Source organism: Myiozetetes cayanensis, unplaced genomic scaffold (assembly GCF_022539395.1).
Source record: "Myiozetetes cayanensis isolate MyiCay16 unplaced genomic scaffold, myiCay2020 scf12, whole genome shotgun sequence".
NCBI classification, from domain to species: Eukaryota; Metazoa; Chordata; class Aves; order Passeriformes; family Tyrannidae; genus Myiozetetes; species Myiozetetes cayanensis.
The window spans coordinates 10,754,055-10,776,608 of NW_026086826.1; the positions used below are offsets into that span (position 1 = coordinate 10,754,055).

General features: G+C 44.4%; 2 long non-coding RNA genes across 2 annotated transcripts in view; both read right to left on the bottom strand.

Moving 5' to 3' along the window:
• Nucleotides 1-11,407: 11,407 nt before the first annotated feature.
• Nucleotides 11,408-13,784, bottom strand: LOC126635380 (uncharacterized). The gene is made up of 3 exons (XR_007627690.1): nucleotides 13,651-13,784; nucleotides 12,808-12,974; nucleotides 11,408-11,990 (listed from the first exon to the last, which is right to left on the bottom strand). It is a non-coding gene; the product is annotated as an uncharacterized LOC126635380 (long non-coding RNA).
• A 5,472-nt stretch (nucleotides 13,785-19,256) lies between these two features.
• The window catches only part of LOC126635376 (uncharacterized), a 41,795-nt gene continuing 38,497 nt past the window's right edge, over nucleotides 19,257-22,554 (bottom strand). The window contains exons 7-8 of the long non-coding RNA XR_007627682.1: nucleotides 21,978-22,180; nucleotides 19,257-19,356 (exon numbers count right to left, since the gene is read on the bottom strand). This is a non-coding gene — a long non-coding RNA (uncharacterized LOC126635376). The remainder of the gene's footprint in view (nucleotides 19,357-21,977; nucleotides 22,181-22,554) is intronic.

Consider the following 22,554-nt stretch of genomic DNA (forward strand, 5'->3'; position numbering starts at 1 on the left):
ATTCTCTAGTTTTTCAGCATTTTACAAACTTTGTTGTCCATGTCTTTCATTACCTCAGAAGCACACACAGGCTGTATAATAGACCTGCACTTCAGCTGTTGCAGGAGTTCTTTTTAAAGAGCAATACCTCTTTTCAACCCACCCTTCTCTCTTTGAAATATCATTTACAGGTTTTCCTGGATGGGATTAGGCATCAAATGGGGAGGATCAGTGGGACAAACATTTCACATCACTTGTCTATAAAGTGTGTTTTGCATGTCAGCATAGCACAGCTGCGAGCAGCGGTGGTTGGACATGCTGTGCTTCTCCCCATGCCAATGCACCAACCCTCGTGTTCCAGCCTTCCTGGTGTGGTAAGCCAAGCCTCGCTTACCAGAGGCTAAATCAGGATAGCAGGCTCATGCTCTTCATCCTGGCATCGGGGAGATGACTCGGTTGGTGGAGGTGTCAGCCTACAGCATGCTCAGAGGGACTGTGATGATGAGGCGTCAACTTCTGCTAGCCCAGTTTCACTCCTCTGTTCCTCGCTATGCCATATGATTTGTCAGCATGCACACAGAGTGCAGATCCCTCTACCACTTGTGGCTGCTGTGAATCGGGCTACGTGCAAAGCCAAGGTGTTAATGTGTTCTTCTGGGTGGTGTTGTGGGGGTGGATGCATCGTGGTTGACAGGAGAAATGTTATTTTTAGCAGGAGGAGCACATTTTGCATGTACTCACATGTGTCTTGTCAGTCACAAACCTCAAGTCTATTCCTTTGCCTTGAAGTTTCACATGTCCAAATGCATCCCCTCACAAAGTTCTTAACATGCCAGATTTGCTAAAAATTAGGAAGAGCATTCCAGTATTACCAGGGCTCTCCTAACCTCGGCAGACAATAACACCAGCGTGTCATCAGACTGTGTCGTGATGATGTTATTTTGGGTCCCAGGCTTTAATCAACTCAGTGCTCAGCATGTGGTGATGTGCAGATCTCCAAGGCACAGAGGAAGTCATGTCACTGCAGTGCATGGGCAGTGCAAAGGTATTGGACAACTCTCTGATTTTTGCAGTTTTGATAAGACCCTTCCTGGTCACCTGGAAGACAAACCTGTTCCTCTGGTCAGCACCATGAACACAGGAACATCAGTCTTATGTGGTCCAAATAACCAAAACTGAATTAATATGAGGATGAGAATGAGAACTCACACATCTAGAAGGGAACAGGATGTAAACCTACCTTCCCCCAGTTTCTCCTTGAATACTTCCTCTGACCCCGGTACACAACTTTTGACCACCTCACCTGAGCTCCTGGATACCGTGTAGATAATTTGTGCCATATTGCATGGACACACACACATCACTGCTTGAATATTAAGGCATCTTGAACAGCCAACAGACAGAAATTGGCCCATATGCTTTGTACCTTCTTCCCTGGCTAGATGTCTAACTGTGTGCAGAAGGTTTTGAAACACAAAGAGAAACATTCTGTTAAAAATGCAATTACCATTTGTTTTTCAAGATAGAGTATCCCATTATTTTTTCCAGAGAAGTGAAATTCAATAAGGTTACAACAGAATGTAGTCCAACAGTTACCGTACTTTCAGAGCATTATTTAAGCTACAGAATTTCTTAATGATTAGAAACATATGTAGGAAAAATCACATGCAAAATGAAATGACTGGAGACAATTTTCCCCAAAAACACTTTTTTTTTTTTTTTTTTTAAGGCAAGTAACAGCTCATCCAGCACTGTGGTTCCATCCATCATGTTGGAGGTGTGAGACCCCCACCCACTTGGGGAGCCGCGTGCTCAGGTCACGTCAACAAACAGGCTCCACAGAAGTCCAAGGACCCATCCTGACTTACACCAAGGAATATTTTGCTGTTTCTTTCTTCTTTGTGTCAGTCCCAAAGGAGCAGGGCAATTTTCACCATGGGCAAGCTGGTGAACAGCAACAACTGCCCCAGTGAGTGTCTTAAGGCCACATCCCGGAAGGTTTTCACACAGGTGCTAGCTGCTGTTTCATGATCCAGCCGAGGTGAGTCGTCATGAACCTGGAGTCAATGACAGCTTTGGACACTCATTTCCTTTTAGGATTTACTTTACTGGATCAAATGAAAAGATTTGTAATTTCAGAAAGCCAGGAATGGGGAGTGCTGGAGCACCCAAAGGTCCTGGAGCAAGCTCAAGAAAAACATGGGCACTCACTTCTTAAGCTTAAGTTCCCTGCTTGAGGTGATTTCACAGGGACAAAAGGGCTCCCATGGAAGCTCAAGGCTCAGATATATCTAGGACTTTGACTCCAAGCCCCAGAATCAGGGAGCCAAGTACATATTTGCTGCTGTGCATGTGTGGTGAATATTAAAATACCTCCAGTTTTGCATCTTCTCTCTCTCCTTCCTCACGCAGACTAGATGTAGATATTCTCTAGGTTTTCCTGGGACTATAGACCTCTCACCTGGACCCTCCCGGCCACAACATTTCCAGCACTCAGAGCTATAAGACAGGGAGCTGTCACCAGGAATGGGTAAAGTGAAAGTGAAGCATTATGAGCAGTGTGAGTAGACCTACAAAGTGTCCCACTGTGCCATCTGGGAAGGATCCCAGAAGATGGGATGCTCAGTCCCACTCTGCAGCGGGCCAAAATGTCCATTTTCTGCTGTGGTGGAGAGTTTGCATTCAGACTTGTCAGCCAGATAATTGGATGTAGGTAGCACAAAGCACTGCAGGGAGCGCTCCCTGCACTCCTGGACCCTGGATCACCCCTGGCTTTTTGGTCTTTTGGCCAAGATTTTATTCTCTTCCCATCCAGGAGCTGTGCCGCCTTTGCCAGTGCCGCGCCTCTCCGCACGGCAGAGCCCAGACGGACGTACGGAATGAGATTTGGGGGTGCCGGGTGCTTCCCCCCGAGGGGGCCGAGCCCGAGGCACTGCCGGCGGCAGCCGCCCACCATCCCCCTGGCAAGGCTCTCCCACCGTCTGCCGCAACCTGGCACAGCCGGGGCTGCAACCCCGGCTGTTCTCACGGGGCGGCTTCCCGCATCCCAGCCCTTCCTCCGGCTTCCCGCAAACCTCCGGAATACTCTCCCTTCGAAGGCGCACCTTTTCAGTATTCACAGAGAAGAGTACAGTCACATATTCCTCTCAAAGCCACAAGGACTTGACTAGAGCTAAAATGTCATTTATGTACATATCACAAGCGTTTTTCTAGGCACAGATGTCTTTCTGGTGCCAATATGCTGTTTATGTACTTATCTGTCACAAGCACATGTCTACATGCATATGCCCTGCTGGCAGAGGCACAGAGCATTTTGAAACTCTTATTAGATTGCTAATGAATAATACGCATACAAAGGAGAAAACAGAAGGTGGGTCTATCAGGAACAGCCTCTTTCTTAACTACCTTTTAATTGTAGGAGAGGAAGAAAAGAGATGAATTTTGATATGTTGGCATCTGTGAGGGCCTGCTTAGCAGCATCCAACGCCATCATTTTAAAAGTGGATTTTTCACAGGTTTGGGTATTTTGGGGGGGAGGGGAGGATTTTTTTCCTCTTAAAAAAAAAAAAAAAAAAAAACACCCCACAAAATTTTGACACTGAGAGTATTGCAAATCCTGGTGCCAATGATGTACGATAGTGTGATTGTCACCATGGAATGCTGAAAAGCCCGAGCAGCTGTTTGGCATATTGACAGTGCGAAATCGGAGCGTTTTAAATGCAAATGACAGTATTCAATTGATCGCAGGAAAACAATGGGTCATAGCCTTACCTTTCCTTGGCTATGCTCTGAATAATCAGGCTGCAAATCCATGCACAATAGGGATATTGTACACGTTCTGGGGATTTTGTTCCCCACGTACATGGGGATCAATATGATGCTTCTTTTGGGCAGAGCTGAAATAGAGGTGCCGCTGCACCGTCCCCGGCACCTCGCTGGGGTGAGGTGGGGAAAAGGGCATAATTTGCTCCAAATCCACCACGTCCTAAGTGTCAGCCTGTTTTTCTTCACTTCTATCCTTTTCTGCTTGCTCTTTAATCATTCCCAAGGGTGGCTGGCTTTCTGCCTGACTTGTCTCCATTATACCCTGCTGCAATCAATATGGCAAGCAGAAATCAGCAGGAGAAGGCATGTTCTGCTCCCAGTGAGAGCCGGTGGGAGGGAAGGAGATCAGGCCAGCCAGCTGCAACCCCAGCCCGGCAGGCAAGTCGAAATCCAGCCGAAAAAGCTGCCACCAGACGGCTGGGTCCTGTTTCCTTCATTGTGCCTCCTGCCCGGCAGCGATCAGCAGGTAAAGCTCTTCCTCCATTTCTGAGCCCATGGAGGGCAGGCAGGAAAACCTGGCCCTGGTAAAATTTACACTGATAATAGCTTTTAAAAGTTATTTTATTTTTAATTTTTTAATGTTTTTAAATATTTTTTAAATTTTTTAATTTTTTTTTTTTGCTTATAGAGAGAAAGAAAAAGAAAGATCTTTCCAAAGCAGAAAAATTCAGGAATGGAGGACCCAGCCTTTCACCTTGAGCGGGTCTGTTACATATGGATGCTGCTGAGCACTTGGTAGTTCAGGTAGGTTCATGCTGGTTCAGGTCTCCAAGGCTGGCCATCTTAAATTGAAGGCAGCCACTCTCACTTCTGAATATCTCTAGCCTTAGATTTTTGTTTCTAAGACTCACATTTCTTTGAAAACAAGTTCAAAAACTATACAGGAGTGGTGTGGGTGAGGGCATCCCCCAGACAGTGCTCTCTGCCCATGGCTTTATCTTATCTCATACATATATTACATCTCCCTTCAAGAATTTTAACTTTGTGAATTTCTTCCCTTTCCTTAGTTTGTAAGCCTGAAAGGTCTTTTCAGGGTCCATTTCATTCCTACAAGCCCCTGATTGTATCTAAATTGCACCAATGAGCAGTGCTTTTCTGTCTCCTGGGCTTCCATCCACCCTTCTGGTGTTTTAGTCTTTGGGTCAAGTACAGTTTTTTCGGATCTCCTTGGTGGGTGGATTATGTGCTCTGAGACATTTCTGAGTGCTTATGCAATACAACCACTGTACAAACAGCACCGCAGTTGCCAGAGCAGTTGCTGAGATGTCTGCAAGATATCCATGGACAGATTCGCACCTGGAATCAGAAGGGTGGGTGGAACATCACAAATGGCTGATGCTCCTGTGCCGTCTGAATGTAGAATCTATGTGAGGGCACCAGAAACTGCCTTTTCCAGGAATTTACCAATTAGAAAGAGTTCTATTCTAAAAGGAGAGGTTCATGAGGAGTTAGAATTAGAGACCACATGGCTAATGTCACCCATTCATGGAGTCCTGCTAGGAAGCTCTGCAATTTTTTTCAGGCTTTTCCAATCTTTCTCAGCAATCCCAGGTGCCCATACTGCTTAGGTGAAAAAATCAAGGTATTGTATTACTAACTTACACCTATTTCACCATTCAACCTTTCCATCTCTGATGGAAGGCAATGAATAAGACTCAGCATCATTATTACCTTTCCTTTTCTAAGATGAATCTGTTTACCTGTAAAACAGATGCATTAAAAACCAATCAGCCAATAGAAATAATTAGTTACAGCATAGGCATGTGATTTGCTCAGCCTCTGGAACTGGGTAATGTCTTGCTTAGCTTGAACTCCTTGCTGACGGATGCTTGGTGAAAGGTCTTGGAGACGATGTACTCAGCTAAACGCTGGGGAGACAGAGAGTGATTACTACAGAGAGACATGGCTCAAGTCAGCTCTGCAAGAAATTCATCACCAGCAGCATTGGCACCACACATGAGCAGCAGCGTATGGAAACTGAACTGTAAAAAGTAACAAAATCAGGGAACTGAGGGAATGTTGCATACCGTGCGCATGGGGGAATGCATCGTTTCCCAGAGGGAGAAACGTTCTTGGTTAGCAGGCTTTTGTTTCATTATAGGAAATAGTTGGATGAGGGAATGTAGCTGTGAACACAGAGCCTTTGTTTTCTGGGAGCAAAGGGAACCAAACCAACACAGGTTGGTAATGGATAAACTTTCTATGCTGAGCAGGAGGGTAAAGCCTTGAGCTTGCAATAAAACACACAGGACTGGCCTCTTGTGCCTAAAATCCCGTGGCCCAAACAGCTGCCCTTGGAGGGAAGTTTATAGCTTATTTCTGCTTATTGGCCAGAAGACCACACTAAAATAAAGCCACCACCAAGAGCAAGAGGAGTGGCTGCTGCAAAAGGCTTCTCCCCCTCCCCAACATGTTCATGTCTGAACAAGATGCTCTTGACAAACCTTTAGAAGAAAGGGATGTTGCCTTTAGTCTGGAAGGCCAGTGCTTGCTCTGAGTCTTTCTGGGAAATTCCTCCTGCAGTGGAACCAGGAATTGGGGTCTCCTCTGCCCCAAAGGCTTTCTGTGACCCCTTCACCTGAAAGGTGGAACACAACAACCTTCAAAAACTCATGAACTCCCAACAAAGTGTTGAATTTCATGTTGAATATGACAAAATCCCTTATTGTTTACAAGTAGTTTAGCACATCTGGAACGAAAAAGAAGATGCCTTGTCTTCAGCTAAATGGAGGGTCTGATCTCATCCTACCAGAAGGAGAGGAGTAACAATAAAACAACTCCACAATCGTCCCTTGCGATGACAGGACTAGTAGAATTTTTCCAGTCCTGCTGGCAAACTGTAGAAGGCAGAAGTCTTGCGGAGACAGAAGGAATAAAAACAAAATGTCTTGCAAAAGACTAGAAAACTTTCCCAAAGCATTTTTCTTTAAACTTAACCGCAAGATTTACAAGCTTATTATTAGTTCCCCTCTCCTAACATAAAAAGAGAAATTTAAAAAGTGTAGATTAACACATTTTTGGATATCTTCCAAGCTCTCAATTCCTCTGCTTAAAGGATTATTTTGACAAATCAAAGATCACTTTTTGGGTGGCCTGGAGAGATGTGAATTTGTGTTCTCTCTGTAGCAAAAATGATCACTTCTAGAAGGGTGCTTGCTTAGTTGTGCCTCAGACAAATACAGAGGCAAATCCAGTCCAGCTCCTGATCTAAGAGGCAGTTTAAGAACAAATCAAATCACTGGGAAAGAAACAATTGCCTTGGAATGGAAAAAAATTATATATATATATATATTTTTATATATATATTCACTTAAAGGCAATCTTTGTAAACAGGTTGAACAAGGCTATGAGGCTGGAGGAACAGATGGGAAAATGGAACAAACAGATGGAAAAACTCTATTTCTGAAAAAAAAATAATCTATTTGTAAAGCTATAGCTACTTTGAATGAATGTTTCAGTGTTAGGGAGCTGAGGCATCAGAAAATTCATAACAAGGCCATAAATTCTTACATCTGAGATCAATAAGATGGCAGGTCTTTTATGCAGGTGAATAAGGTGCTTCCCAAGTAGCCATGTACATTATTTATCCATACTTAATGCCTCCATCCACAAGGATGCTTTGCTGGCCTTTAAGGCTGTATCTTATTCATTTTACAGTTAAAAATTATCTTTCAGCTTTCATTAACCATCACTGGCTAATATATTAAAAGAAAAGGAGCAAGTTCACCTTGCTTTCTGTCATCTAATCAGAGGCAAGAAATGGGCCTGAGCTCAGTAGCATCATTAGAAAAGACTTGATGGGGAAGTAAAAGCATCTCCATTAAATGCCTCCTATCCATCCAGCTATTCCTGGTCAGCTCTCTGAGTAGTTACTTGGGGGAAGATCAGGAGAAAAAGAGGGAGGGAAGGTCTGGTGCTACACTGACTCTGGGAGGAAACCTCACTTGCAGCAACCAAATGATACATGGGTTGAGACACAGCCTTGCAGTAAAACTTGGATTGTGTGTTTTAGTCAAAGAACCAGCACCTGGAGAAATAAATTCAGCACTCATTTCGCACAATGTTCCTTGGTGAAGATGGGTGAGATACTCACAGAAAAAAATGTCCAGAAAGTCTCCCTGGAGTAAATGAGTTCAGCAACCTCCAAGCAGTGAATAGGATAAGCAAAACCAAAAATACATTACACAAAATGCTAACTTACTCTGAGGACTCAGGTGATGGGTGGTTTGGGCTGGGTAGGCAGTGCTAATAGGTGCTGTTTTATGATCTTGGCTTTAATCCCTCTGAATTGCAGCTTCACAGCTGCGAGAAGGGACAGTGGAAGTGCTCCAGCTCACTGGGGAGATGCAAAGAGTGGATTTTTGACTGTGTGCATTCAACAGTGTGTAAGTAGAAAAGGATGTTTGTTTTCAGCCTGGGGACTGGGATGGGGATATGGTGGTGGGAACCCACCTGCCAACTGTGTTTTGCTCTCTCCCTTTTTTCAGGTCATTTCTTTTAAGTCAATGCAGAGCTTTTAAAGACTGTGTCCCATATCTGGGTCTTAGCAGATTTGCCCACATGTTTTCCTGTGTGTCTCTGGGACTCATAAAAGCGTCTTTAGTGCTCAAGTAAGTTCCCCTTTGAGAAGGGACTGTCAAAGACAGGCACTAATGTCATTAGGAGGTTACAAGGGGGAAACAAGAGAGAATTTGCTACAGATCCTCATTTCCATAATCTTGCCTTGGCATCCTCGTTTGTCAGTTCTTAACCTCAATTCCTTAACCTCCAAATCTGTGGAGTCGTTGACCTTGGGGATTTGTCTTCAAACTGATTTCAAGTTTTAGGCAATCTAAATTAGGCTCCCTGTGACAGAAGACAAAACTTGGTCTTTGCACCCAAATGTGAAAGACAGGCCCAGAGTGCAAGTGAAATCTTGCAATCGTTTTTTCAAACCATCTGCCCATCTGCAGTCCCAGAACAATATCAGTTCGGTGCTGCCTTCCCTCTCCCTCTCACAGGAATAAAGAAATTACCATAAACAAAGCATATCAAGGGTCTTTTTAAGCCAAATGCAACCAAGACACATTGCTTCAGAAAGGATCAGGAGGGGAAAAAAAGAGCTGCAGGGGAAGTTTCTTCCTAATTCCCATTAACTCCAGTTTGGCCAGTGATGCTGGACACTACAGTGTAATTTGGAGTGGATGGTGCTGTGTCCCTTTCCGTGGGTGCTCCGTTTCCAAGGTATTTCTATGGTAAACAAAAGTGATCACCACACATGCAAAAACACACACACACACAAAAGGAAAAAAACTGCAGAACTGCTGCCTAACTATGTAGAGGAGAGAGAATACAAGAAAATAGGGAAATTAGGCTGGACACAAAGAGCCTTTTGGTCTCTCAGGCCATTTCTGCATTGCACATGGCAGTCAAACCCCTGCCTGAATCATGCTATTTATTTCAGGGAGTAGAGCCATTGTGAAAGGATGCATTTATTTCCCAGAGTGTGCTCTGGGTTAGAGAGGCTACGGCAAACTGGCAGGGCAGCTTGGCACAAGGATTTTCTGGAGCAGCAGGTAGAGATGAACAACGGGAGCTGGACCAGTCCCTGCATGATGGGGAAACAGGGGAGGCAGAGAGATTAAATAATTCAGTGTGTGTGTTGATGTGGTGCATGGAAAAACACCGCCAGAAGTCACGAAGTTAAATGCTCATGTGCCTTTTCAATGGATCAGAGAGCAGGTTTTGGGGGTAAAGTGTGGGAAACAGGCACATCCATGTTGGGGAGCAGCTTGTGCAGTGGTGGCTGCAGAGAGCCTGCCCCTGAGGTGCCGAGAGGGGGAAGGAGATCTGTGGGAGCCTCAGCCTCATTATTTTTATGTTCAGCTGCCTAATTACTACGTGTCAGCTGTCTGTTGGAAGGAACGATGTACTGCAGCCTCTCGTTTGGGAATTTATAGTGATTAATGGGCCTGGAGGGAATGACTAACGAGGAAATGTTAGAATTAGTAAATATGCAACACCGTGCAATGAGTAAACTGAGGGACATGACAAATGAGCCCAAGTATGTGAAAGATGTAAATGGTGCAGAGGGACAGTCTTTGGGAGGCCCCAGGGACCTGCAGGAACCGGGAGGAACTGGAGGATGGGAGCAACGCAGGTGTGAGCCCATGCATTGACAGCAAACCAAGTGAGAAGGACCCTCCAAAGCCTAGACAGACCTGGAGGAACAAACTCACTCTGGCACAGCACTGTAACAGCACTGAAGCCCTGTTTCCCGGTCTGTTGTCTCCCATGGAGCACAGCAAAGAGCCCTGTGTTGGGTGATCACAGCAATCAGTTCCCACACCAGGACCTGGACTTAGGTACTGCAAGACCAAACCCACTCAGTTTATACATTTCGTGTGCAGAAATTGCTTTCAGCTTGACTTGTTCAGAAGAATTTGTTTACTAAATAACAGCTTTGCTGCGTGCATGGGACCTGTAGCGGGTCCAAGACCCATGTGAAGTAACACCTGCAGGTTCAGTCTTACAGGCAAGGACAATAGAAAACAGGGTCCTGGTTTTGGGGGCTACTTTAATTATATTTCTATATAAGGGAGATTTATAACCCCCCAGAATTACAGCATGCAGGTGTTCTTGAATGCCTGGCACTTTAATACTGTAACACTTGAAAAAATGCTACTAATTTCAGTAAATTTATTAAAACCTGTAAAACCGTTCAAATGAACAGGATTAAGGAAGAAGAGCAGCTGTCTTACTTTCTTGGTCTAACATCTCATTGATATCATCTGGCAATCACTGGTCTGTTACATCTGTCTGTTAACAGCATCTGCAGGTGAGAACGTTCCTTGAGCAGTGTAAGGTAAATCTTTGTTGATGTTGCTTTTTTATAAGAAGAAATTAGAACCCCAGCTTCAAATGCTCTTGAGTTTTGGGTTATGAAAATCTAGAATTATATAAGCTACAGAATACTGAAATTTGGTCTCATTTGCACCTACCAAACCCCTCACTCCATGTGGCTTTTCCATTTTATTTCCAGCACAGCAACATTATTCAAATTTTGCCCAATTGAAAGATGCAGCTGTTTCTATTTTTGGTGCATCCCTGTTAGAGAATAGGAACCAAACAACAATTCTGCACTGTGTTTGGAGATCAGCAATATTCCGTCTGTAAGATATTTTTCACTCACTGGAAACAGAAGTCAGGGGAGCAATAGCTTAGGTGCTTTTGCCCTTTAAATACTGCAAAGCAGCTGTAATGTTATGTTTTCCCCATAATAGACATTTCTGAAGGCTGAAGCAATTTTCAGAGGACTTATCTGCATCATAGCTAGGGTTGTAGTTATGGAGTAGATAATTTTCCTTTTCCAGAATTCCTCAATGCAAAATGGGAATTATTTATCAGGAAAAAAATAAACAACCACCACAACAGAACAAACACCTTCCACCCTGTTACAATCTGCTTAAATGTTGCAGGAAGAACTTCACATTCAAATATGCCCCTGCACAAAATTTAAACTCACACAAGTTATCTGTTGATATCAAAACCGATATTTTCATTTTATTAATTGCTAAGAGATGCAAAGAGAAAGAGGAAAAAATAAGAAAAGGTTGGAAAAAACTAAGATTACTTTTAGAAGCATAGGAAAGGAACCACTGAGCTACCTTTTCAGCCGAGATGGGAGGGGGCGAGGGGGGGATCAGGGAAGAAGCAGTTGTTTTTTTCTCTGTCTCTGATGCTTTGCAATGTTATCTCTTAGCTGCAGCGGGGGGGTCTTAGCAGCTTGGTTTCCTGGAATGCAGCCTGGATGTGTGGCCTTGCTGCTCACATTGAGTGTCCCAGGCCGTGCAGGGTCCCGGTCCAGCAGCATCTTTGGGCCCGCAGGACGGGCAGAAGGACGGGGTGTAACTCACGAGTGGGCACGGCGGGTCTCAGCTCTCCAGGCCAGCAGAGTTTCAGCCTCGGGTGGCAGGCAGAGCAGGGGAGGGAGAGCAGGGGTGAGAGGTGCGCCGTGACTGTAATCAGTTCTCTCTGTCCCTTTCCTCTCCCTCATTTTCCAAAATACTTCCTCAACTTTTGTAGTGTTCAGAGGAGGTTGTACATGGTTTCTTGGCATGCGTGATGTTCGAAGAGGTATGATAAACATAAACAAGAGCAGGATCTTTTGGCAGGAAAACTCCAGCAAGAAACCCTGGTGAGGGCTTCTGGTAGGAAAGCAGACAGAGAATTTTGGGTAGGAAGTTTTGACATGCAGAAAAAATGGTGAAACATTATTTTTGGCATTTCTATATTATCTGGTTGTTACACACCCCCAGACCAATCAACTAATCTCCTCCGTGAGAATTAAATAATCTAAATAACTCTTGGTTTGGTTAGTGAACAGCATCTAAAACCCATAAAATGGAGGGTGAGAAAGGAATTTAATAATCTCTGATAGTGTATTGCCATTCAGTCTGTGTTCATTGTGGAAGGCATGAGCTTTAACCCTCACACCTTGGCTGGCACAGGTTAGAATCATAGAATCATAGAATATCTTGAGTTGGAAGGGTCTACAGTAATTGAGTCCAACTCCTGGCCCTGCACAAGGTAACCCCAGAAAATCACACTGTGTGCCTTAGGGCATTGTCCAAGTGCTTCTTGAACTCTGGCAGGTTTGCTGTTCACTGGCTGGTCCAGAGGACTTTGAAGCCAGATGAAAGATTAGAAGGGTTAAAGGCCGATTGAATTCACAAACAAGGTACATGACTTTACTTGTTTGTGGTTATGCAGCAAAATCACCATGGAGCTGGGAGGAGAACATGTTTCTTGACTTTCAGGACTATGCTTTACCCACAGATCTCTCACTTAAGCTTTAAAAAACCTCTCCAGTGAAGTCCATAGGGTGACTTGTCTTGGAAAATACAACTTCAGTAAAAAAAGGTTTAAACTATTTCCCTTCATTGGATAGATCTAATTCCCAGTACCTACGTCATGTAAGCAACCCCCCGAATTCAGCCTGTCTGCTGGTTGTATTTGTGTTACCTGAGTGTTGCACAAATGGACTGTTCACAGAAGCTTTCTGCATTGTTGTCTTCTGGTGTCCCTCTCATCAGTCTGACTGAAGCTGGAGTTGCTTCTCTTTTTCTCCATCCTGGCCACAGCATTTTGCACGTGGAGACTTGTGAGCAGGACTCACCTGTTCTTCTGGGCTGCTGCAAAGGAAGTGATTGAGGAGTACAACAGAAAGGACAAACCACTAATCATTTTTAGGGAGACGAGGAGAGAACTGATCAGAGGATGACTGTGAGCTCCTACAGGTAGCAGCAGGATCACCCTGTCTTGAAAAGTGTTTTAGGGCTCTGAAAGCGAAGCAGAACCACCAGTGCTATTCACCTCCAGTTGCTGATTGGATAACAGTGATTTCTATATTTATATTTTAAAAGAACAAGTACTTCCCTTACTTGTTTGTAGAGATCAATATAGAGACCATCAACACACCAATCAACTTTTTCACAACAGCTTGACTCCATCCCTTCCACTGACCCTGCTCCATTTGCACCAAAGTCACTGCAGAGCCTTTCTTTGGTCTCTCCTAAAGCAGAAATGGCAATAGGAAGGACACTACAACCTCCCCTCTCCATAAAAACACTCAAAAAGTCTATTTTGGCAAACCAAAGACCTCCTCCAGTGCTCCCACAGGCAATGGGAAGTATCTCACGAACCCAAACCTTCAGGAGCAGCCCAGCTCCTGCCTTTTCTCTGGCAGCAGTGATGTAAAACATTAAATCCCAGTCTCAAAATTGGGACTTTTTTCCTTTTCCATAGGTCTGTGGCCTTGGCCAAATGCTACTTCCCATCAGTTGTAACAGTGCTGTGACTGCACACCATGTGAGGGATGAGGTCATCTTCCATGAGAAGGTCCAGGACTGAACCAGGGCTCTCACGTTCTCTGGTTTCACCACTGGCAAAAGCAGTTCAACACTTGGCTGAAATGATGAAAAAGAAAACAATTAGCTGAAACATTATAAATACTCTAATTACAATCAATATATCCTCGAATAATATATTTAATTTCAATCTTCACAATGCTGGCTTTATTTGGGCGCTGTACATCCAGGGGGAAAGGGATTTCTATTTTGCAACAGCAGAACATGGTGTTTTGAATGCACTTTTTCTGTCGGAAAATGACAGGATGGAAAATCCACAGCTATCTCTACTCATAACACATCATGGTTAGGTGTGTGTGCATAGCACTTAGCACAGCATAAAACATAACATAGCACATAACACATCCAGGTGGGTGTGCATATGGCATGGGCACAAAAAGTAAGTTTTAGAAACAAAGTTTGAGGACACAGAAACTATTGGAAAAGGAGGGTTAAATAGCAGTCAGATCAGATGGTACAAGGAAAGCTATGCTTTCTAGATCTCAAAGAAAGTTAAGATGCAAAAGCCAGTTTGCAGGTGACACTGAAAACACTTTGGAGGTCCGTTCATTTATTGTTGGGTGCAGGGAGAGCTGGTGAAAGAAAAAAAAATTGAAATACAGACAGTACTGAACTTTCAGCAGAGACAAAGTCAAAACCCAGCTGATGTTTCTGAGTCAGAAGCAAGTGCAACTGGTCAAACATGCCACACACTTTCTTCCCCTCCATCTGGAAGTAACATGCCTTCCAAATTTTTTGGGAGCATGAAGATTTCAACAACAGCCCCAGCAGAGCTCCCCTGTGCTGCACTGTTTACTTTTGAGGGAAATTGTTGACTGCTTTTCATTTTGCCACATGTGAGACTAAACAATCCACTATCCTTTTATTCAATAAAATTGTTTAATATTCTAAGTTTCCTGTGTGATTCAAAAGGGGACTCTTTCTAAATGCCAGCCTCTCCTGTTGGGGGGTGGGAAATGCCTGCTTCTGGCTTGCTTTAACAACAGGCTGTTAAAGGCAGATCAGCCTTTCCAAAGCAAGGGGCCTTGGGCAGTGCCAGGAAGAGGTGCCCAAAACTCAGCCAAAATGGGTCTAAATATCGTCCAAACCCAGGGGAGGAAAGATTTTTAATAGATCCCCTAAAAAGGCAAAAATTATTTGCCAAAGGTTGCAGCAATATCACAGTTAATGCAGATGATTCTCGTGGTAAACATGGGGAATTAATCGCCTGAATTGCCTGAAGTGGGTCAGTTATCACCCAGGGAACCGCTGGCCAAGTCTGACCTCTCCACCTCACACCTGGGTGCAATTTCCAGCAGCCCAGCCGCTGTTTGCAGAGAAATCAAAGCTGATGCAGCCGCTGACTTCTAAGATCTCCAACAGGGAGATCTCAGCTGTGGTTACCAGCTGGGCTGCGCAAGTGGCATTTTCCAAAAAGCCCATCTGCCACACTGAGGCTCCAGTAGCCAAGAATCTGCTACTTACTACCACAAAACTGCTCCAGATTTTCATTGGGGTGACTACAAGCATTTACATTTTGGGAGGGACAGAGAAGGTGGATTTTAGAAACTGTTACTTTCAGTGTTGAAAGGAAATTTTTATCTTCGTGCACTGGTCCAACCCTGCCTTTTTCTCTGCTTCTTTCTTGTTTTACTACTTCATTTTCAGATAGGTGCCCTTGGCTTCCCAGGACCATGGGCCATCTTGGCTTTTATCTTTCTTGACATTTTGCATCTGTTTTATGTCTCTATCTGCCTTTGATTTCAGCCTGGCTTCCCTTTTCTCATATTCAAGCTTAGAGGCAGAGGCAACCCAGCTGAGATTCACATCTCCACGGATGTTAGATGTCTCCAGGGTTGATGTCTGCATTGCAGCTAGTGGTCTAGATTCCCTTTAGCATCGATGGAGACAAATGAGTGAGTAAATCATGATTTATCTGAGCCACTTGAGGCATCTTAATTTAGCGCAGGGTAATTCCTGCAATACAAGCATCTCTTTTGCTCAGTTAACCACCGATGGAGAAGTCAATGTCAGGAGACATGGCTTCTATGCTGTACCAGAAAAATAAATTTTAAAAGTGCTCTCAACATGCCTTTCTTTTGGGAGAATCCTGTCCCTTCACAGGTGCCTTTCTACACCCCTTGGCTCAAATGATTCACAGGCACCTGCCTTCCCAGGTGATGCCATCAAGGTTCATGTACCTGGTCATGTATTTCTGCAAGGTCTGGCAAATCCACCCCAGCTTATTGCCAGGGTATCTGGTGTGAGTTTTCTCCAAGAGGCCACGTGAAACCTAAAATACCATCAGTGACCCTATTTGAAGAGTATGGCCATTTATGTGCAGGCAGTCAGGCTACAGAATGAAGGTGTTTTGGTAGAATAGGGGATTTATCATGATGGACGAAGGACGTTTTTAGCTCAAGAGGCAGCTGGTTTTCCTGCAACCAGATGGCCACAGGGTCCAGGCCAAACTTTGTATCTTGACCATGCTCCAGTGTGATGATTACAACTGACTGAACTCAGAGTTTGGCCACTGTGAGAATATTAAACACCTCAGAACTGTTTCTAAAGATTATTAAATCAGTGTAGCACCCAGGTCAACATCTCACCACTGAGCTTAGGAAAACAAGAGGCATAAATCAACAGCTTTAAAATACGTGTCAGTGAGAAGCACACTCTAAGAACAAGACACTAAACCATTAAAACTGGATGGAAGTGCTGGAGCCCACCTAACACACTAGAGAATTGTAAAATGCACCAAATCTGAGCTCAGATCCTGGTTTTATGAATGTGCATTTTATCAATAAAAGCATTGGCTACAAACATCTCAAAACCTTCTGACTGTCATAATTTGGCTTGATACTGAAATTTGGATGTTTGAAGCACCTCTATTACTTCTTCATAGAGATGGAATGTGATTATCCAGAATTACATACCAAACCACAGCCATAAATTCAGCTTGAGTTGCCCTTACGCTAAATGACTCCAAAACAGATGTATGAAAACCTGATAATAGTAATCTTTATATTACTGTAGTAAGACAACTGAGTGCAGTGGCATCTTGGGAACTTGCTGTCAAGGAAATTCCTGTTCTGGGGAGCAGCAGGAGGAAGAGGGAAAGGAGCAGGATGAAGGTCTGGTACCTATCTGCTCTGGTCATCTGGAATTAATCTGCAGCCAGGTGTCTGTCAAAGCTCCTAAATTCTTTGGGTATCCTAGAGGCAACTAAGAGAGAGAATGCATGAAAAGGAAGTCAACTCTGGAAATGGATCCCTTGCACATGATACAGCCTGAGCACCCAAAAACCGCACCAACAGAAACCACTCACTTTCCTGCAATAAGGCAGACCCTATGCCTATGGATAATATGTATTTTAGAGCTAAATGCAGGGACCTTGAAGAGCCATTTAGCAAAGAAAAAAAGGAGTAAATAGGAATATAAATAGATGTAAAACTACTCTCACTGTGATGCCTGCAACTGGCTTCTGTGAACTGCACGACACGGCTCCTCGGTGCATCCCGATCCAGGATTCATCCGTGGAGGGAGGATCTTCCCCAATGCATCTGCACTTCATTAGTAGTTTGTAGACTGCTAAATGAGCAACAGACCCCAGCATGAATGTGCATTGTCTGAGCTGGGCTGATCACACTGTGTGATACAAGGGAGTGTTAAAAAAAACTGCTGTTCTTCAGTAAACATTGGAAAAGGAGACTGAAGATTAATTCAAACAGCTTGGAAAACTGAAACGAGAGAAACAAGCTGAATATTTCCAAATATGGGCTACCTTACTCCAGTATCAAGCCAGGAGAACCCTGGGCCATGCAAGCCAACCGAGCTGCAACTCCCTGGATAACAAGGCCTTAATTAAAAGCTAAATTGCACATACATAAAAAAAACCCACAGGGCTCACTTCAGCCACAGAGGTCATGAAATCACAGGCAATCATATGACAAACATTAATCCAAAAGTCCAGGGAACACTGCTCTGCACACACTCACTCAACACAAGCCACAAAAACACTTTGCAAAAATGCCATAACGAGCTTAAGGCTTTTAGTACAAATAAATAAAGCCACAAATAGTAACACCAAAGGAAGAGAGAAAAGGAACCACCAAGGGCTCTGGTGTTCTGTAGTGGGGAGTTGTTCAGTGAAAATGCCAAATTAACTCCAAGAGAAAGATTCTCTCCAGTGCTCCCCCACTCCCCAGCTCCTCACTTCCCTGCTTCACTCCCCCAGCAGCTCCTGCTAATCTGATCTGTAGGAAAACGTCTTCCCTACTCCAAATCTGGCACTCATTTTACCCTCACATACAAACAAAACATGCCAACCAGCACTTGAGATGTTTTTCTTTAATACCATAAGGAGCAATAACACACCATGTTCAACATCCCATCTCCAGCTGCTTTGCAGAAAAGCAAAAAACCCCAACTCAGACACCAAACTATGCACAGGGGACATGGGGAGAGGAATAATTAGCTGATTTATGTAATTCCCACATTCAGCCCTGGTTTTTTTTCGCACCCTGTGTTGGATGGTCCTGACTCCGACCACCTTGAGCAGCACATCTCCCCACACATGCCATGGCACCAGGGATGAGCACAGATGGTCCCACGTTGACGTTGGATCCAGGAGGTCAGTGCAGGGTAATTTATCTCTCAGAGCACAGCAGACCCTGGGACTCAGCTGCTTTAATTTGGGGGCAACCCAGCTACTGACATGGACATCTGCTGATGATCTACTCCTCTGTTTCTGCACTATTTTTGCCATGAAAGACCATCAGCTTTCAATAAAAGGAGTAAGAAAACCTACAAAAGGGAGGAAATTTGTATAGGGTGAACCAGGGGCATTGTCCCATGTTGGCAGTGCTGACCCACCAAATAGCACATTATGATGTACAACCTACGCTTGCTAAGTCTGTATTGCTAATTTTGACTCAAGATCACCATTTAATGAACTTTATTTGCATTTTCATTCCAACCAGAGGCTTGCAAGACCATTTCCTTTGGAAGAAACACCAACTCAAAGCTCAGCACAGTGCTTGTGGATGGTGGGGTTGCCCACAGCAGGACTCCTCTTAGGAGAAGGTTCCCTGTGCCTGCAGGTCTTTTGCCCGAGTTAAATACAGCCTGCCCTGACAGCTCATTGGATCTCCCAGGTGTGACATGGAGTCACAAGCTCTTGTCCCATGGGACAGGCACATGAGGAGTTTCCTGGGAATGAGCAGACTCAAGCGACATCGTGTATAGTTTCTTTCTGCAGGAGGGAACATTCCAGGGTTACACACATGTCAAAAAGTAATAATAATCAGATTTTCCCCAAAGTTCCTGAGCTTTACTGGTGGAAGTCCAGGACTTTGCCAAGAGCAGGAAATGAGCATGCGGATGTACTCTGGAAATAAACAATGTCCTCTCAAATAGGCCTCGAAACAATACAATTGAACACGGTCTGCCAGCAGAAATACACTGGGGACAACGCTTCCCAGGCCTCTCCTATGCACCCACCACCATGTGCACGTCGTGGATGGGGGGCTTTTGTTCTGCTCACTGAGATGGGAAGAAAGCAGCCCCAGCAGCACCACTGTCAGGGCCGGATCCGGAGGCAGCCCTGAGCAATCCAGCTGGATTTTTCTCTGAGGGTCCAGCCGGTGGGGATGTGGTCACACAGCTGTAAGGAAAGAAGTTCTAGCTATAAATGAGTGTTGTTCTCCATCTCCTGACGTCAAGGGAAGCTTTGCTGGTGAGCCTTGCCAAGCGCTGAGCTCCAGAGAAGCTCTCCCACCCCACGCAGCCCCCACGTGAGATCTCAGCCGTCTCCCTCCCAGCCGGGTGCTGGCACATCTCCACACCTCAGCCTCGAGCTACTGTGATGGGGGAAGATGCTGCCAAAAGCTGCTCGCCCAGAAAGCCACTTTCCATCTACATTGTACTGGACCCCAAACAGATGGTGGTGTGTATCCAGGGGACCCTGGGGTGGGAGTGTTGTGAGTTCCCCTGATTCATGGCAGTGTGATGGAGAGAAACCACCTCAAATGCAGCTTTAACCTCTGATGATTTTCAGTCAACACCTGGTTTTGAGCAGTTGCTCTTTATTTTCATTACTGATGGGATATGCCATTGTGTTGCTCCCTTTCACAGGGAGGGAGAAGAGATCTTTGAGCCTCTTCTAGAAAACAAAAATAAATAAAATCATAGAGCTATTTGCTTCTGCAAATAGTCAGGACTGAGCTGGAAAAAGGATGAGGCCAGGAGAAGCAGGTAACCCTTTGCAGCTAAGATACAGGATTAAAAATGCCATTCCCATCATATCCTTAAACAAACCCGTGAGAGAAGCCAAAGCCACCCCAAACTTTCCCCTTCAGCCTGCAATTTTCAGACAACAAACCAATCCTTTCACTTTTCTAAAGGAGGAAAGAGAAAGGCAGAGAACTGGAAAAACCCTTTATAGAAATATCAGCTGTTCCTCCTCATTCCCACCCCCAGTTCTGTTTTTTGACAAGTTAAAGTGAGGCCATAACTTATTCTGCTTTGTTCGACAGGGCTAATCACACGTGACTGTAATCACTCATGATGTTTTATTGATTTTAAGCACATTTAATCAGAAATTGGCTCTGAGTTAGATTCCTGCTAATTACTGAGAAGCAGCATTTTGAATGACTTCACAATTGGACTGCAGATTAGAATGGACAATATGTACTAAAATAATGATTCATGCATTCAGCTCCCTGGATTTATTTTGTTTATATTGGATTTTTTAATCTTTAAAGACATAATTCTGCATATGGGCAAGCAGCATTAAAAACCCTTAGCAAAATGGGTTTAATTTAACAGTCAAGGCTTTTGCCAGAGATGGGATATGCAGGGAACAGTTTATCCCTGCAAATGCAGTTCTTTCTCCGAAGGTCACTGGGCGTGTCTTGCCCATGGTGACACCACGCACGGGTGGTCGTGGGAGGTGGGAGGCCACTGAATGGGGCCCCTTTAGCATCTCCACCAAATTCATCAGCTCTGCTCTGAAGTCAGGGTGAGCTTTTCTGATGCAATCCCTGCACTGTCCAACCTCAAACCCAACACGCAAATGGCTCATTCAGGCAAGGGGGACCCAGCTCTGAGAGGTGACCACAGTGAGCAGAACCACCCCAGCTGAGTCCATCCACCACCTCACCCCACCAGCTGCTCAAATCTTTCAGCAACAGAGGGTTAACCAGTTTGCATTTCTATAATTCTTGACTTAAAAAACACTTCATTGAAAATCAGATTATTGTTGATCACCCCCTGCTAAGAGACTTCTTTAATTTCAATGGCCACAGATGTCTCATCTCCATCAGTGTCTAGGAAATTCATGTCAAAGTGGCTGCAAATACTCCAGTGACATTGCCCATGCTCAGAAAGAGCTGTGGCCAAGCACAGACCTTTCTTAGCTCTGCAAAACTTCCTCTGCCTCCTCGAAAACGCTGATCCAGGATCAACAGGGAAGCTGAAGGCTGGCAGAGAGGACATGTTAGAGGCTACCAGCTATTTGAACTGGTAGGAAAGGAAAATTTCCTTCTGATTGAAAACAGAAACTTTCCATTTCTATCTACGCTATTTTATTTTTGTTGGAAAACAACAAGTCACACCGGGGAAGCTCACACAGTTTTCAGCTAAAATTTTCAAGGTTTGAGTTATAAAGTCAAAATTTTCCATGAAAAAAAGGAATATTTTTTTCCCCCAACACAACTCTACTAGGAATACTTACAGCCATTTTGCCAACCAATTGTTTTCCTACAAAAACAAGCCTAAATTCAGAATGATGCACAGAATACTCTGCAAAAACCAGCATCTAAAAAGCAACAGCTCCAAGGTCTCCTGTTCTGCTCCCACTCTTTTCCATGGGTCCGTGACACCAAAATTCAGTGGGTGGAACTTGGTCATGAATTATGTGAAACCTCAGTTTCACAAAAATCTGTGAAGTTCACCCCAGAATCACCACTGGCCTCCCAAGTAACCAGCCTGCAAGTCTGTGCTAGTTCATCTGTCATCGAGGAATGGCGATTTTGAGTCCTTGAGTAACGATGCACTCCTTGAATATAATATGGCAAGACTCCAACCTTCACGTAGGACTCAAACTATAGTTAAGTCCAGATTGTAATTCTGACTCCTACATCCTTCATCCTCACAACCCTCCCCACTTCCCACTGTGCCATTTTATTATCACTGCAGAACACGATTTAGAGGCACAGGGAACTGTCACCTTGGTGTATCTTCACAGGTTTGCAAAGGGGATTCTGCAACAACTATAAAACTCACCACATCCAGAGTTACTGGGTGTAGGTGTTCACAGCCCTGAGGCATGTTGCTTTAGTAGTTTTCTGAATGGACATGAGTGACACAACAGCAAATCTGTGTTCTTTCACTCACTGGTTGACTCCAACTTCAGTCTTCAGTGAGAACGACAGGCTTGAAATTATTCTGAAGTTACGGCACCTACAAGAGTTTTGCCAGATGGAAACCTGAAAAAAAGATTACTGATTACTTCTCAGATGCATTGCTCATTTGTTCAGAGTAATTAGTACATGCAAACCCAAAAATAGACCCTTTTTCTTTGATCTTCTCCAGTTGGATTCTGCACATGACAACCCAGAGCACATATCTGGATATTCTGCACTGAAACTGCTGCAGTTTTCATTTCAAATGTAACCAGCGTTTCACATCTCACCATGAAAATGTAAATGGAGATAAGTCCTGTCAAAGGACACTGGTGAGCATCAGCCTGTCCCAACCCCTCACATTTTCCATTTTCCTGGGGGGAAGAAAGCACATGCAGGCTCACTTGCAGGCTTTGAAGTGTCCCAGCCCGTGCTGTTCCCCTCTGGTCATTTAATCA